At 39.3% G+C, this 16,369-nt stretch overlaps 1 protein-coding gene across 1 annotated transcript in view; it reads right to left on the minus strand.

Annotated features, from left to right (window-relative positions):
- DNAH7 (dynein axonemal heavy chain 7) overlaps positions 1-16,369 on the minus strand; it is a 330,767-nt gene that overhangs the window by 206,067 nt on the left and 108,331 nt on the right. The window lies entirely within an intron of this gene.

The raw sequence follows: 16,369 nt of genomic DNA on the forward strand, positions 1-16,369 counted from the left end.
TTAATCAAACAAAATAATTATCATTATTACTTGTTTTCTCAATAAAACATGAATATATAAATCATGTAATATAATTAGATCAGCTTATCTTTAAAGGTGCATAATTTTTAAAAGGAATTTTATTATGCTTCCTGTTTTACGTTTCAAATAGACATTCACACACACACACACACACACACACACACACACACACACAAACACACACAGCATAACAGACTCAGGCCATCTTGTCCGCCTAAATCCAAATATCAAAATAGTGTTCTTAGAGTGCCACCTTCTGGAAAAGTATGCCTGTATTTGTTGGGGGAAAAAAGCTGAATTGTGGCTAATAAATAAAACTCCTTTCACACATGAACAGTATTTGTTATTCTCAACCAAAAAATTTATTGCAATGTTTCCATTCTCAATCGAAGATTTGAAAGCTAAAAAATTCAGTTATTTAAACCAGTATATTCCTTTTGCTAAATATTATAATTGCCAAAATAACAAACAAACAACAACAAACCATGGGAAGAGCATTCAGGTAAATTTTTTTTATTTTTGAGTTTCCAGGGTCAAATCTATTTAACCAGATTAGCTTAATAACTCTGAACCAAGTATGCTACATTTTGTACTTCATACAAATATGAACTTAGGCAATAATCTATGTATCTTTGTATATGGATTTAAGATTTTAAAATAAAAGTAATCATCTTATGACTGGCAACTCAACTACCTTCACTCTCTCCCAGTGAGAAGACAAACATAATAAAGACTGTATCAGATAAAGAAAGGGGCCCAAGTTGAACAGACCTGGTGTCTGTCCTACGCTGTATTCCTTACTACCTGTGCGACCTTTGCTTAATCTGAGTCTCTTTTTTATTATCCTGAAAATGGGGATAAGAGCCCTCTCTCAAAATTGGTATGAGGACTAAATTAGATAATGTATTTCAAGTGACTAATATGGTACCTAAAGCACACATACTTGAAGCGACCCTTTTATTCCCCCTTTCCTTCTCCTCACCCCAAAATTGTCTCTTGGAGAGAGTGGGGGTGGGGATTGACCCTAGGGAAAGGGGAAAATGAAGCATTTACATCACTCCATGTTTTATGGAGTTAAAATGAACATTGTATAATCTTCCATCCTTCAAGAAAGGTATTTATCATACTAAAATAACACTGACTTTAAATTCCTCTAAGGATTGCCATAAAATCCTGGTACAGAGTCAGCATTCCATGAATGAATGCTTGAGCATTCCATGTTAAGTGCTTGAGTGAATGCAGGTTGAGCTACACCTAGGCTCATACAGGGAAACTCAAGGAATGTACAAGTCTCCATGTCATAGAAGGCTGGTACACTTCATAGCCATGTCCTCAGAATATAGCAATAAGATGTAACAGGAAGCTACTAGAAATTTGAATCTTAGTGACTTGACACTTTAATTTCTTTCTGTCTCCTGCAGGGGAAGAAATGAATTATTAATTGTCATTTTTTTGGTTAAAAGAACACTGACAATTTTTAAGTGTCTTCTTTTACTTCACAACCACCCACCAATCTCATCAGCTCTAGTGACGATCTACTAGGTTTACATTTCTAAACGAAACGAATGTGATATCAGGGGCCCGAAACTTTGAGTATATAGAGAGCTTTCTCATTTCTGCTACTAGGAAGCTTCATAGAAAATACAATTTTGTCACTGCTTAAGGAAATAAGAGAGAACACAAACAAATGGAAAAAAAATTCCATGCTCATGGATAGGAAGAATCAATATCATGAAACCGGCCATATTGCCCAAAGTAATTTATAGATTCAATGCTATTCTCATCAAGCTATCATTGACTTTCTTTGCAGAATTAGAAGAAACTACTTTAAATTTCATATGGAACCAAAAAAGTGCCTGTATAACCAAGACAATCCTAAGCAAAAACAACAAAGCTGGAGGCATTGTGCTACTTGACTTCAAACTATACTACAAGGCTACAGTAACCAAAACAGCATGGTGCTGGTACCAAAACAGATACATAGACCAATGGAACAGAACAGAGACCTCAGAAATAACATCACACATCTACAACCACCTGATCTTTGACAAACCAGACAAAAACAAGCAATTGGGAAAAAAAAGTCCCTATTTAACAAATGGTGCTGGGAAAACTGGCTAGCCATATGCAGAAAACAGAAACTGGACCCCTTCCTTGCACCTTACACAAAAATTAACTCAAGATTCGTTAAAGACTTAATTATAAAACCTAAAACCATAAAAACTCTAGAAAAAGAAAACTTAGGCAATACCATTCAGGACATAGGCATGGGCAAAGACTTCATGGCTACAACACCAAAAGCAATGACAACAAAAGCCACAATTGACAAATGGGATCTAATTAAACTAAAGAGCTTCTGCACAGTAAAATAAACTACCATCAGAGTAAACAGGCAACCTACAGAATGGGAGAAAATTTTTGTAATCTATCCATTTGACAAATGGCTAATATCCAGAATCTACAAGGAACTTAACCCAATTAAAAAAAAAAAAAAAAAAAAAAAACAAGCCCATCAAAAAGTGGGTGAAGGATATGAACACACACTTCTCAAAAGAAGACATTTATGTGGCCAAGAAACATATGAAAGAAAGCTCATTATCACTGGTCATTAGAGAAATGCAAATCAAAACCACAATGAGATACCATCTCACACCAGTTAGAATGGCAATCATTAATAAGTCAGGAAACAACAGATGCTGGAGAGGATGAGAAAAAATAGGAACACTTTTACACTGTTGGTGGGAGTGTAAATTAGTTCAACCACTGTGGAAGACAGTGTGGCAATTCCTCAAGGACCTAAGACCAGAAATACCATTTGACCCAGCAATCCCATTACTGGGTATATACTGAAAGGATTATAAATCATTTTGCTATAAAGACACATGCACACCTATGTTTATTGCAGCACTACTTACAATAGCAAAGGCTTGGAACCAACCCAAATGCCCATCAATGATAGACTGGATAAAGAAAATGTGGCACATATACACCATGGAATACTATGCAGCCATTAAAAAAATGAGTTCATGTCCTTTGCAGGGACATGGATGAAGCTGGAAGCCATCCTTCTCAGCAAACACAGGAACAGAAAACTAAACACCATATGTTCTCACTCATAAATGGGAGTCAACCAATGAGAACATGTGGACACAGGGAGGGAAATATCACACACTGGGTCCTGTTGGTTGTTGAGGGGCAAAAGGAGGGAGAGCATTGGGACAAATACCTAATGCATGCAGGGCTTAAAGCCGAGATGACAGGTTGATAGGTGTAGCAAACCACCATGACACATGTATACCTAGGTAACAAACCTGCACGTTCTGCACATGTATCCCTGAACTTAAAGCAAAATAAAAAATAATAAAAAATAAAAAAGAGATAATGCTGTTTTGTACACTTAATGGAATTAAGCTCAAGCCTGCTTAGCAAATTTCTGGAAGTGTAAATTTCCTAATGCAAAATCCCTGGACAACAGAAAATTGATAAGATCCTCATTAAACCTTTTGCACTTTAAGAAAGGAAATGTAGGTTGACAGAGTATAACTTTAAACCCCTTACAATTTTAAGATTCCTTGACATCATCAGGAGCAGAAATTCTTTCACTTAGATTCAATGTATTTCTAGGATCAATCTAAATCTCAGGGCCCATTTGCCTAAAATTGAATTTTCAGAAGTTTCCCAGAATAAACTCTGAATTCTTAGAATTAACAATAATTCAAGCATCCATCTCAATTATTGATTTTCTCATTTAACAAACATTTACCAAGGGCTAATACACATTAGTGACTTTTCTCAGTGCTTGGGTGACAACAGTGGACAAAACAAAGATCCCAGTCTCCATGGGGGAGACAGACAATAAATAATAAATATCATATTGATAAATTACATAGTAAGGTAGATGATAGATGCTACAAAAAAGAAAGAAGTGATAAGGAGTGCCAAAAAAGTCAAAGGTGGGTTAATTTAAAATAGGATGTTCAATGTGAGTCTCATTATAAAGGTAATATTTGAGAAAATACATCAAGGAAGCAAAGCATTAGTACTGCAGATATTTAGAGGTAGCACATTCCAGGAAGAGTGTCCAACCAGTGCAAAGGCCCTTGGGTAGAGTGTGTTTGTTATTTGGAAGAAGGGTGGGGAGGAAGAAGAAGAAGGAGAAGAGGAAGAAGGAGGAAGATGAAGAGGAGGAAGAGGAAAAAGGAAGAAGAGGAAGAGGAGGAGGAAGGAGGAAGAAGAGGAGGTAGCCAGTGTGGCTGGAATAGAGTAAGTAAAGTGAAAAGTTGTAAAAACAGAGAAGTAAAAGGGTAGAATGAGCAGATCAAGACTTCCCATTTAATGAAACCATTAATATGTCCCTCATATAGAAGTATTTCTCCCCTGGACACTGAGATTACTTAATCTAGTTAGGATAATCTCTACTAGATTTCATCTAGAAAAGCCAAAAGTTGAGAAGCAAAATTGTTGTGAGTAGATTATGCAGTAAATTGGTGAGACATGTCACTTCCATTTTTACTCTTTAATTCCCATATCCATGTACTCTGCCTATGAGAGAAACCACACGCCTGGAGCAGACAGAACAGCATCCCAAACTCCTAGAACTGCATCCCAAACTCTAGAACTGCATCCCAAACTCCTATTATGTATACTCTAGAACTGCATCCCAAACTCCTATTATCTTCCAACAGTGATATGGTTTGGTGTCCCCACCCAAATATCACCTTGAATTGTAATAATCCCTATGTGTCACAAGAGGGACCTGGTGGGAGGTAACTGAATCATTGGGGTGGGTTTTTCCTGTGCTGTTTCTCATGATAGTGAATAAGTCTCATGAGATCTGATGGTTTTTTAAAGGGGAGTTTCCCTGCACATGCTCTTTCGCCTGCCACCATGTAAGATGTGACTTTGCTTCTCATTTACTTTCCACCATGATTGTGAGGCCTCCCCAGCCATGTGGAACTGTAAGTCAATTAAACCTCTTTCCTTTCTAAATTACTTGGTCTCAGGCATGTCTTTATGAGCAGCATGAGAACAGATGAACACACACAGATAAATTAATCTTCAATATAAGCCAATTCACTTTGTTTAAGGTCAATATTCATAGTAGGACTTTTACTATTATTGATGTCAGTCAACTGTCTTATTTCCCTTGTAATGTGAATTCCTTAGCATATGCAATGTTGTGTGGAAACTGTGATAATGAGTAAGTCATTCAGTAAGTCAATGAATGACAATATTGGCAGAAACTTGGTGTGGGAAAACAAAAATTCATTTGGTGCAGACACAACACTGCTGGCTTCCATACTGAAAGAGGGCTAATGTAATATTCAATTCCCTCTAAATGGCTGCTGTATCAGAAGCATTATGTTAATTTCCACTGTTGGCAGCTTGAGCACTCAGCAGTGTTGGTGAGGGGTAGTCTGCGATAGTAATTCCTTCCGTAATTCCCACCCCTGCCATCGTGACTTTTTCATTTATAGCTACAGTAGCCATGTATCCCAGTTTGATGAAGATAGTTCTGGTTCATGCTTGCTTTCCCAGATTATTAATTGCTTTAACTCTCAAATGTTCTCCAATTTGGACAATATATTAAATGATTATTCTATTTCATAGCTCACAGTGCACACAGTGGCATATGCTGGTTGACATGTACAGACTAGGTCAACTGGTCGACCATATAATTAAGTTCCTCCTTTTGCAGCTGCACCTGTTACTAAGCAATCACATGGAACACAAATATGCTCATTTAGGTATATTCTGATACCTTACACATCTCTTCGCCAGTATTCCTCGTTCCCAACCCTTCAAACTTGTTTCTAAGTCCTTGATTATGCAGCAAAACTGTTTGCTACTGACCATCATCAATGTAAATTCATACTTCTGACCAAGCATTCTTTCCAAGGAAAGTTAAAAAAAAAAAATACCTATTGAAGTTATGCCCACGAGAAGAATTTCCTTCCTACTGTTCTCTAAGTCCACCCCTAAGTAGGGTTATAATTTCCACTTCTGGATGGTGCAAGCATATGCAGCACAAACATCTTCAAGCAACTCTATAACTTCTTTAAATCCAATCAAGGATTTTCTACCATTTCAATCTAATTGAGACAGGCCATTACAGAAGCCAGGTTTGGTCAATAAAACAAGTAAACAGAACCACTCACAGCTCCTTGACTAGCATGTTGAAACAGGATCTCTGGTAAATGCACCCACACCAACACATTTGACCACATCTAACTTAAGTTCTTTCCTCCCTACACAAGCACCATTACAATATATTGCCACTTATATTTATCTACACCTCTGCCAAGGCTTCCAGCAAGAGAGGCTAAACAGAGTTTGAGGGCCAGAGTACCCACAGTCGATTACATCCAAGTGTCCCCATTTTCAGTTCTCACCATCCCACGCTTTCCAATATAATTAAACTATCTTTCACATAACAGATCTAGAAAGGCCATGAATTAAATTACATTGAAATTTGGTGACCTATTGAATCAGATTCTATAACTCATTTTTGGCTATATCAAATTTGTAGCTATGAGAAATAAAAGGTTCTTTTAGGAAATCACAAAAGTTTCTTAGTTGTCTGACCACATCTTGAGCAGAGAATTTAAAACTGCAAATAATACCATGTCTTTAATTTCTCTAGTGCCTTTTAAAGAATTCAGCCCATTTCACCTCCCTGGTACTTCAAATTCTTATTCTATTGACCTATTCCAGCAGCCTCACGGTCCACCAAACACTTCCCTATAAAATAGATTGTTCATTCTGGAAGTCTAAGAACATAATTGATTGAGTGATTTTTATACGGCATACCAGACACTACTAGTGTCCTATTTTCAAGCAATAACTAGATCTTCACTACTCTAAGACCCAAGTGGATCATAAACAATCCTAGATCTCATACTTGAGGTTCTGGTATAGTTTATTCAAGTTCAGTGTGGAACCCTTCTATATATTAAACAAAAAGGGATTTAACACAGGGAATAAAGTGATTGCAAAATCACTGGAAAGCCTAGGGGAGCATACTTCCAGGACAGACTACTAAAACACAACAACTGACTTTTCAGGATTTACTACTTCTGTCCCAATCAGGACTAAAGGATAACACCATTGGAAATACTGAGTTCAAGAACCCATCATGGTGGCTCTGATGCTAGAGATCAGTGGGCGGGATCAGGAGACCACCATTATCACTGCCTCATAATACCTATAAAACTAGTAACCAGATGATAAAGTCCTGTTGGAAAAAAAAGTCATGTGTTCATGATCTGGCTTGACAGCAGAAATAGCTAAAATGACAGAAAGATAGTCACTTGCACTTTTTCCATCCAAATCCCAAATGAGTGTATCTAATTGAAAAGATCTAATTCACTTCCAGAAAGTCGGATGTAGAGAGCCTGGGAGATGATATTTTCTGCTTTTCAGCTCACTAGATAAAGGTGAAATGCTTGTTGCCAAATGATATTTGCTACAGTAAAGAAAACAAGGAAAATAAAGAATGAGTACTAAGTTTTTGGCAATAGAAAGAATAGTGCTTGTATTTATTGAGATGGGGTTAGACTAAAAATGGAAAATGTTTGGGAAGAAATTTAAAAGTGTTTTCATCTACTTTGCATGAAATACAAAAGACTTGGATGGGTCAAAAACCAAGTTTGGGGGTGAAATGCAGCATGCAGAGAGGGATTATCCACTTATTTCATCCCCATCTGGTGGGCAATTAACTAAGATTCCCCTGAATCTTAGGAAGGGGGGCCCAAGAGAGTCCCTAAAACATTTTTTAAGTGCCTGAAAGGAGAGGAGGCTGACATCTTTCCTAGATGGAGGTCTGGTCAGTCACCAGGTGTGCTGACCTGCTCCAATGCCACTAGAGCAGGAAACTAACTCTGGGAGAAGATGGTATGGTGGAACGGCCAGTGAAGAAGGGGCAAGAACTATGTGCTTAAGGTTACAAAGTGGGTACAGAAGATGAATTGTGCCCTTCTGCAGACCCCAATTTTGGGCTATGGCAGGCAGATGAAAATTTTTTTTCCCATAACCTAATCTTAAAAGTAAGCTGGCATATGAAATTAAAGGCTGAAGATTTGTGAAATACTGCTACAGTATGGGGTAAAGAGACATACACATAAAAAATATGTGGTAAAATACACCATCACAAGGTCAGTCTGAAAATGTAGCCACATCTCCCAGACAATGACCAAACCTAGGGGAGATATTCAAGATGAAGTCCCTCAGCGGCCAAACCTGTGTTGGAATCTTCACCTGTCTACCCTGGGTTAATCTGTGCTCATTACATATCCACAACTCTCCAAAGCACTAGACCAGTTGTGAAGACCAACAGAAAAGGCACAGGGCCTCCACATCACTGATAGGAGGTTATCTACCTTATGACCACTGACAAAAAAACAACAGCCCATTTTGCAGGATCAGGTAGATCAGAAAATGTTCTTTTACTCTCACTCTCTCTTTCTTCCTCTCTCTCTCTCCCTCCCCCTCTTACTGTCTCTCTCCCCATCCCTCCCTTCCTCCTTCTCTTCACCTGGTCCTTGTCCCAACCCCAGATGAGAAGCACAGGAGGAGAGAAGTAGAGTGGGAGAGCAGTCTCCATATCTCCCTGCCCCTGGAACTTCAGGTTTACCTGCATTGTGGGGAAGAGGAGAGCTCAGAGTAGAACAGAAGACTGAGGTTTTGAAACAGGTACAACTAAGTCTTCATAGACAAAACTCTCTTAATAAGCAAAAGTGACTGAAAAATTCTGGAATTAGATTGAAAGATCAATAAGGGAGCCTCTCCGAGTGAGAAAGGGCACTGTTGAGTATAGCTGGTAGCATGAATTATAAGATTATTTCATGTTTACACCTCAAGGAAACCAAGACATCCCAATACAGCCAATTTTATTTATATATATATATATATATATATATATGAAGTATTATATATAATATATATATAGCTGGTCTATATATATTATATATGCTATATAATATATATATAGCTGGACAATATATATATTATATATATAAAGTGTGTATATATATTATATATATATATAAAGTGTGTGTGTGTATATATATAAAAAATAGTATTTTTAGTAGAGACAGGGTTTCACCATGTTGACTAGGCTAGTCTCGAACTCCTGACCTCAGGTAATCCACCGCCTTGGCCTCCCAGAGTGCTGGGATTACAGGCGTGAGCCACATGTCTTCTTTTTTAAAATTATTATTATACTTTAAGTTCTGGGATACATGTGCAGAACGTGCAGGTTCGTTACATAGGTATATATGTGCCATGGTGGTTTGCTGCACCTATCAATCCATCATCTACATTAGGTATTTCTCCTAATGCTATCTCTCCCCTAGCCCCCAATCCCCCAACAGGCCCCGGTGTGTGATGTTCCCCTCCCGGTATCCATGTGTTCTCATTTTTCAACTCCCATTTATGAGTGAGAACGTGGTGTTTGGTTTTCTGTTCCTGTGTTAGTTTGCTGAAAATGATAGTTTCCAGTTTCATTCATGTCCCTGTAAAGGACAGGAACTCATCATTTTTAATGACAGCATAGTATTCCATGGTATATATGTGCCACATTTTCTTTATCCAGTCTATCATTGATGGACATTTGGGTTGGTTCCAAGTCTTTGCTATTGTGAACAGTGCTGCAATAAACATAGGTGTGCATGTGTCTTTATAACAAAATGATTTATAATCCTTTCGGTACATACCCAGTAATGGGATTGCTGGGTCAAATGGTATTTCTGGTCTTAGATCCTTGAGGAATCTCCACACTGTTTTCCACAATAGTTGAACTAATTTACACTCCCACCAGCAGTGTAAAAGCATTCCTATTTCTCTACAGCCTCTCCAGTATTGTTGTTTCCTGACTTATTAATGATCGCCATTCTAACTGGTGTGAGATGGTATCTCATTGTGGTTTTGATTCGCATTTCTCTAACAACCAGTGATAATGAGCTTTTTTTTCATATGTTTGTTGGCCACATAAATGTCTTCTTTTGAGAAGTGTCTGTTCACATTCCTTGCCCACTTTCTGATGGGGTTGTTTTTTTTCTTGTAAATTGGCTTAAGTTCCTTGTAGATTCTGGATATTAGCCCTTTGTCAGATGGACAGATTGCAAAAATTTTCTCACATTCTGTAGGTTGCCTGTTCCCTCTGATGATAGTTTATTTTGCTGTGCAGAAGCTCTTTAATTAGATCCCATTTGTCAATTTTGGCTTTTGTTGACATTGCTTTTGGTGTTTTAGACATGAAGTCCTTGCCCATGCCTATGTCCTGAATAGTATTGCCTAGGTTTTCTTCTAGGGCTTTTATGGTTTTAGGTCTTATGTTTAAGTCTTTAATCCATCTTGAGTTAATTTTTCTATAAGGTGTAAGGAAGGGGTCCAGTTTCTGTTTTCTGCACGTGGTTAGCCAGTTTTCCCAACACCATTTATTAAATAAGGAATCCTTTCCTCATTGCTCGTTTTTGTCAGGTTTGTCAAAGATCAGATGGTTGTAGATGTGTGGTGTGATTTCTGAGGTCTCTATTCTGTTCCATTGGTCTAGATCTCTGTTTTGGTAGCAGTACCATGCTGTTTTGATTACTGTAGCCTTGTAGCATAGTTTGAAGTCAGGTAGTGTGATGCCTCTTGCTTTGTTCTTTTTGATTAGGATTGTCTTGGCTATAAGGACTCTTTTTTGGTTCCATACGAAATTTAAAGTGGTTTTTTCTAATTCTTGAAGAAAGTCAATGGTAGCTTGATGAGAACAGCATTGACTCTATTAATCACTTTGGGCAGTAGGACCATTTTCACGATACTGATTCTTCCTATCCATGAGCATGGAATGTTTTTCCATTTGTTTGTGTCTTCTCTTACTTCCTTGAGCAGTGGTTTGTAGTTTTCCTTGAAGAGGTCCTTCACATCCCTTGTAAGTTGTATTCTTAGGTATTTTATTCTCTTTGTGGCAATTGTGAACGGGAGTTCACTCATGATTTGGCTGTTTGTCTATTATTGGTATATAGGAATGCTTGTGATTTCTGCACATTGATTTTTTATCCTGAGACTTTTCTGAAGTTGCTTATCAGCTTAAGGAGATTTGGGGCTGAGATGATGGATTTTTCTAAATATACAATCATGTCATCTGCAAACAGAGACAATCTGACTTCCTCTTTCCTATTTGAATACTATGGATTGATTGATTGATTGATTGAGATGGAGTCTCACTCCATCACCCTGGCTGGAGTGCAGTGGCACAACATCAGTTCACTGCAACCTCTGCCTCCTGGGTTCAAGCAATTCTCCTGTCCTAGCCTCCTGAAGAGCTGGGACTACAGTCACGTGCCACCACACCTGGTTAATTTTTGTATTTTTAGTAGAGATGGAGTTTCACTTTGTTGGTCAGGCTGGTCTCAAACTCCTGACCACAGGTGATCCACCCGCCTCAGCCTCCCAAAGTGCTGAGATTACAGGCATGAGCCACTGCGCCTGCCTTACTCTTTATTTCTTTCTCTTGCCTGATTACCCTGGCCAGAACTTCCAATCCTATGTTGAATAGGAATGGTGAGAGAGGGCATATTTGTCTTGTGCCGGTTTTCAAAGGGAATGCTTCCAGGTTTTGCCCATTCAGTATGATATTGGCTGCGGGTTTGTCATAAATATCTTATTATTTTGAAATACGTTCCATTAATACTTAGTTTATTGAGAGTTTTTAGCATAAAGTCGTGTTGAATTTTATCAAAGGCCTTTTCTGCATCTGTTGAGATAATCATGTGGTTTTTGTCTTTGGTTCTGTTTATGTGATGGATTACGTTTACTGATTTGTGTATGTTGAATCAGCCTTTCATCCCCGGGATGAAACTGACTTGATCATGGTGGATAAGCTTTTTGATGTGCTGCTGGATTCAGTTTGCTAGTATTTTATTGAGGATTTTTGTATCAATGTTCATCAGGGATATTGGCCTGAAATTTTCTTTTTTTGTTGTGTCTCTGCCAGGTCTTGGTATCAGGATGATGCTGGCCTCATAAAATGGGTTAGGGGGGAGTCCCTCTTTTTCTATTCTTTGGAATAGTTTCAAAAGGAGTGGTACCAGCTCCTCTTTGCACTCCTCTGGTATAATTCAGTTGTGAATCTGTCTGGTCCTGGGCTTTTTTTGGTTAATATGCTATTAATTACTGCCTCAATTTCAGAACTTGTTATTAGTCTATTCAGGGATTCAACTTCTTCCTGGTTTAGTTTTGGGATGGTGTATGTGTCCAGGAATTTACCCATTTCTTCTAGGTTTTGTAGTTTATTTGTGTAGAGGTATTTATAGTATTCTCTGTGATGGTAGTTTGCATTTCTGTGGGGCTGGTGGTGATATCCCCTTTATCATTTCTTTTATTGTGTCTATTTATTCTTCTCTCTTTTCTTCTTCATCAATCTGGCTAGCAGTCTATCTATTTTGTTAATCTTTTCAAAAAACTAGCTCCTGGCTGGGCGTGGTGACTCACGTCTGTAATCCCAGCACTTTGGGAGGCCAAGGCAGGTAGATCACAAGGTCAAGAGATGGAGACCATCCTGGCTAACATGGTGAAACCCCGTCTCTACTAAAAATACAAAAACGAAATTAGCCAGGCCCGGTGGCAGGTGCCTGTAGTCCTAGATACTCGGGAGGCTAAGGCAGGAGAATGGCGTGAACCCAGGAGGCGGAGCTTGCAGCGAGCCGAGATCGCGCCACTGTACTCCAGCCTAGGCGACAGTGAGAGTCTGTCTCAAAAAAACAAAACAAAACAAAACAAAACAAAACAAACACACACACACACAAAACCAGCTCCTGGATTCATTTTGATTTTTTTGAAGGATTTTTTGTGTCTCTATCTCCTTCAGTTCTGCTCTGATCTAAGTTATTTCTTGTCTTCTGCTAGCTTTTGAATTTGTTTGCTCTTGGTTCTCTAGTTCTTTAAATTGTGATGTTAGGGTGTCAATTTTAGATCTTTCCCACTTTCTCCTGTGGGCATTTAGTGGTATAAATTTCCCTCTAAACACTACTTTACCTGTATCCCAGAGATTCTAGTATGTTGTATCTTTGTTCTCATTGGCTTCAAATAACTCTTTTATTTCTGCCTTAATTATTTACCCAGTAGTCATTCAGGAGCAGGTTGTTCAGTTTCCATGTAGTTGTGTGGTTGTAAGTGAGTTTCTTAATCCTGAGTTCTGATTTGATTGCACCATGGTCTGAGAGACTGTTATGATTTCTGTTCTTTTGCATTTGCTGAGGAGTGTTTTACTTCCAATTATGTGGTCAAATGTAGAGTAAGTGTGATGTGGTACTGAGAAGAATGCATATTCTGTTGATTTGGGGCTGAGAGTTCTGTAGATGTCTATTAGGTCTGCTTGGTCCAGAGCTGGGTTGAAGTCCTGAATATCCTTGTTAATTTTTTGTCTTGTTGATCTGTCTAATATGGTGGGGTGTTAAACTCTCCCACTATTATTGTGTGGGAGTCCAAGTCTCTTTTTAGGTCTCTAAGAACTTGCTTTATGAATCTGGGTGCTCCTATATTGGGCACACATATATTTAGGATAGTTAGCTCTTCTTGTTGCATTTATCCCTTTACCATTATGTAATGCCCTTCTTTGTCTCTTTCAATCTTTGTTGGTTTAAATCTGTTTTATCAGAGACTAGGATTGCAACCTCTGCTTTTTTTTTTCTTTCCATTTGCTTGGTAAATATTCCTCCATCCCTTTATTTTGAACCTATGTGTGTGTTTGCACATGAGATGGGTCTCCTGAATATACCACACCAGTGGGTGTTGAGTCTTTATCCAATGTGCCAGTCTGTTTCTTTTAATTGGGGCATTTAGCCCGCTTACATTTAAGGTTAATATTGTTATATGTGAATTTGATCCTGTCATTACGATTCTAGCTGGTTATTTGGCCCGTTAGTTGATGCAGTTTCTTCGTAGTGTCGATGATCTTTACAATCTGGTATGTTTTTACAGTGGCTGATATTAGTTGTTTCTTTCCACGTTTAGTGCTTCCTTCAGGAGCTCTAGTAAGGCAGGCCTGGTGGTGACAAAATCTCTCACCATTTGCTTGTCTGTAAAGGATTTTATTTATCCTTCACTTATGAAGCTTAGCTTGGCTGGATATAAAATTCTAGGTTTAAAATTCTTTCCTTTAAGAATGTTGTATATTGGTCCCTACTCTCTTCTGGCTTGGAGGGTTTCTGCAGAGAGATCTGCTGTCAGTTCAAGGGGCTTCCCTTTGCGGTTAACCTGACCTTTCTCACTGGCTGCCCTTAACATTTTTTCCTTCATTTCCACCATGATGAATCTGACGATTATGTGTCTTGGGGCTGCTTTTCTCAAGGAGTATCTTTGTGGTGTTCTCTGTATTTCCTGAATTTGAATGTTGGCCTGTCTTGCTAGGTTGGGGAAGTTCTCCTGGATAATATCCTGAAGACTGTTTTCCAACTTGGTTCCATTCTCCCCATCACTTTCAGGTACACCAATCAAACGTGTAGGTTTGGTCTTTTCATGTAGTCCCATATTTCTTGAAGGCTTTGTTCTCTCCTTTTCATTCTTTTTCTCTAATCTTGTCTTCACGCTTTATTTCATTAAGTTGCTCTTCAGTCTCTGACATCCTTTCTTCCACTTGATCAGTTTGGCTATTGATACTTCTGTATGCTTCACGAAGTTCTTGTGCTGTGTTTTTAGCTCCATCAGGTCATTTATGTTCTTCTCTACACTGGTTATTCTAGTTAGCAATTCGTCTAACCTTTTTTCAAGGTTCTTAATTTCCTTGCATTGGGTTAGAACATGCTCCTTTAGCTTGGAGGAGTTTATTACCTACCTTCTGAAGCCTACTTCTGTCAATTTGTGAAACTCATTCTCGGTCCAGTGTTGTTTCCTTGCTGGCAAGGAGTTGTAATCCTTTGGAGGAGAAGAGGCATTCTGGTTTTTGGAATTTTCAGCCCTTTTGCACTGGTTTTTCCTCATATTCGTGGGTTTATCTGCCTTTGACCTTTGATCTTTGATGCTGGTGACCTTCGGATAGGGTTTTTGTGTGGATGCCCTTTTTGTTGATGTTGATGCTATTCCTTTCTGTTTGTTGGTTTTCCTTCTAATAGTCAGGGCCGTCTGCTGCAGGTCTGCTGGAGTTTGCTGAAGTTCAACTCCAGACTCTGTTTGCCTGGGTATCACCAGCAGAGGCTGCAGAACAGCAAAGATTGCTGCCTATTCCTTCCTCTGGAAGCTTCGTCCCAGAGGGGCACCTGCCAGATGCCAACCAGATGGAGCTCTCCTGTATGGGGTGTCTGTTGACGCCTGTTGGGAGGTATCTCCTAGTGAGGAGGCACAGGGGTCAGGGGCCCACTTGAGAAGGCAGTCTGTCCCTTAGCAGAGCTCAAACGCTGTGCTGGGTGATCCACTGCTCTCTTCAGAGCCAGCAGGCAGGAAAGTTTAAGTCTGCTGAAGCTGTGCCCACAGCCACCCCTTCCCATGGGTGCTCTGTCCCAGGGAGACGGGAGTTTTATCTATAAGCTCCTGACTGGGGTTGCTGCCTTTCTTTCAGAGATGCCCTGCCCAGAGAGGAGGAATCTACAGAGACAGTCTGGCTACAGCGGCCATGCCGAACCACAGTGGGCTCTACCCAGTTGGGACTTCCCAGCAGCTTTGTTTACACTGTAAGCCAGTTACATTAACAATAGTATTTATGTCCCATTTTTAGCCTCTGAGGTTTTTAAAAGAACCTTTATTAGGAACTCCTAAGAATGAAGGCAATAACCTTATGTACCAAGGAATTAATCCAGTCGCCTCTACTATACACATCATCTCATTAGACTTCCTAAGAGAATATGGGTATATGTTTATTTTCAGCTCTTTGGAGAGCATGAGCCAAAGTTTCCCTGAATACTAACATATGGAGAAAGAGAAAATGCAAAGCAGACGAGAAAGACAATCAAGTCTTAAGCAAAAGTAAATGAAGTGTTACTCTCCCGTCCCCAACAGAAAATACCTATTTATTTAGAAATGAGGGTAAGTGGCCGGGCGCGGTGGCTCACACCTGTAATCCCAGCACTTTGGGAGGCCAAGGTGGGCGGATCACGATGTCAGGAGATCGAGACCATCCTGGCGAACACAGTGAAACCCCGCCTCTACTGAAAATACAAAAAAATTAGCCGGGCATGGTGGCTGGTGCCTGTAGTCCCAGCTTCTAGGGAGGTTGAGGCAGGAGAATGGCGTTAACCTGGGAGGCGGCGGAGCTTGCATTGAGTGGAGATCGTGCCACTGCACTCCAGCCTGGGTGACAGAGCGAGACTCTGTCTCAAAAAAAAAAAAAAAAAAAGAAATGAGGGTAAGTAATGTTTTTGTTTTTTTCCAG

This window comes from Chlorocebus sabaeus, chromosome 10 (genome assembly GCF_047675955.1).
Source record: "Chlorocebus sabaeus isolate Y175 chromosome 10, mChlSab1.0.hap1, whole genome shotgun sequence".
Lineage (NCBI taxonomy): Eukaryota > Metazoa > Chordata > Mammalia > Primates > Cercopithecidae > Chlorocebus > Chlorocebus sabaeus.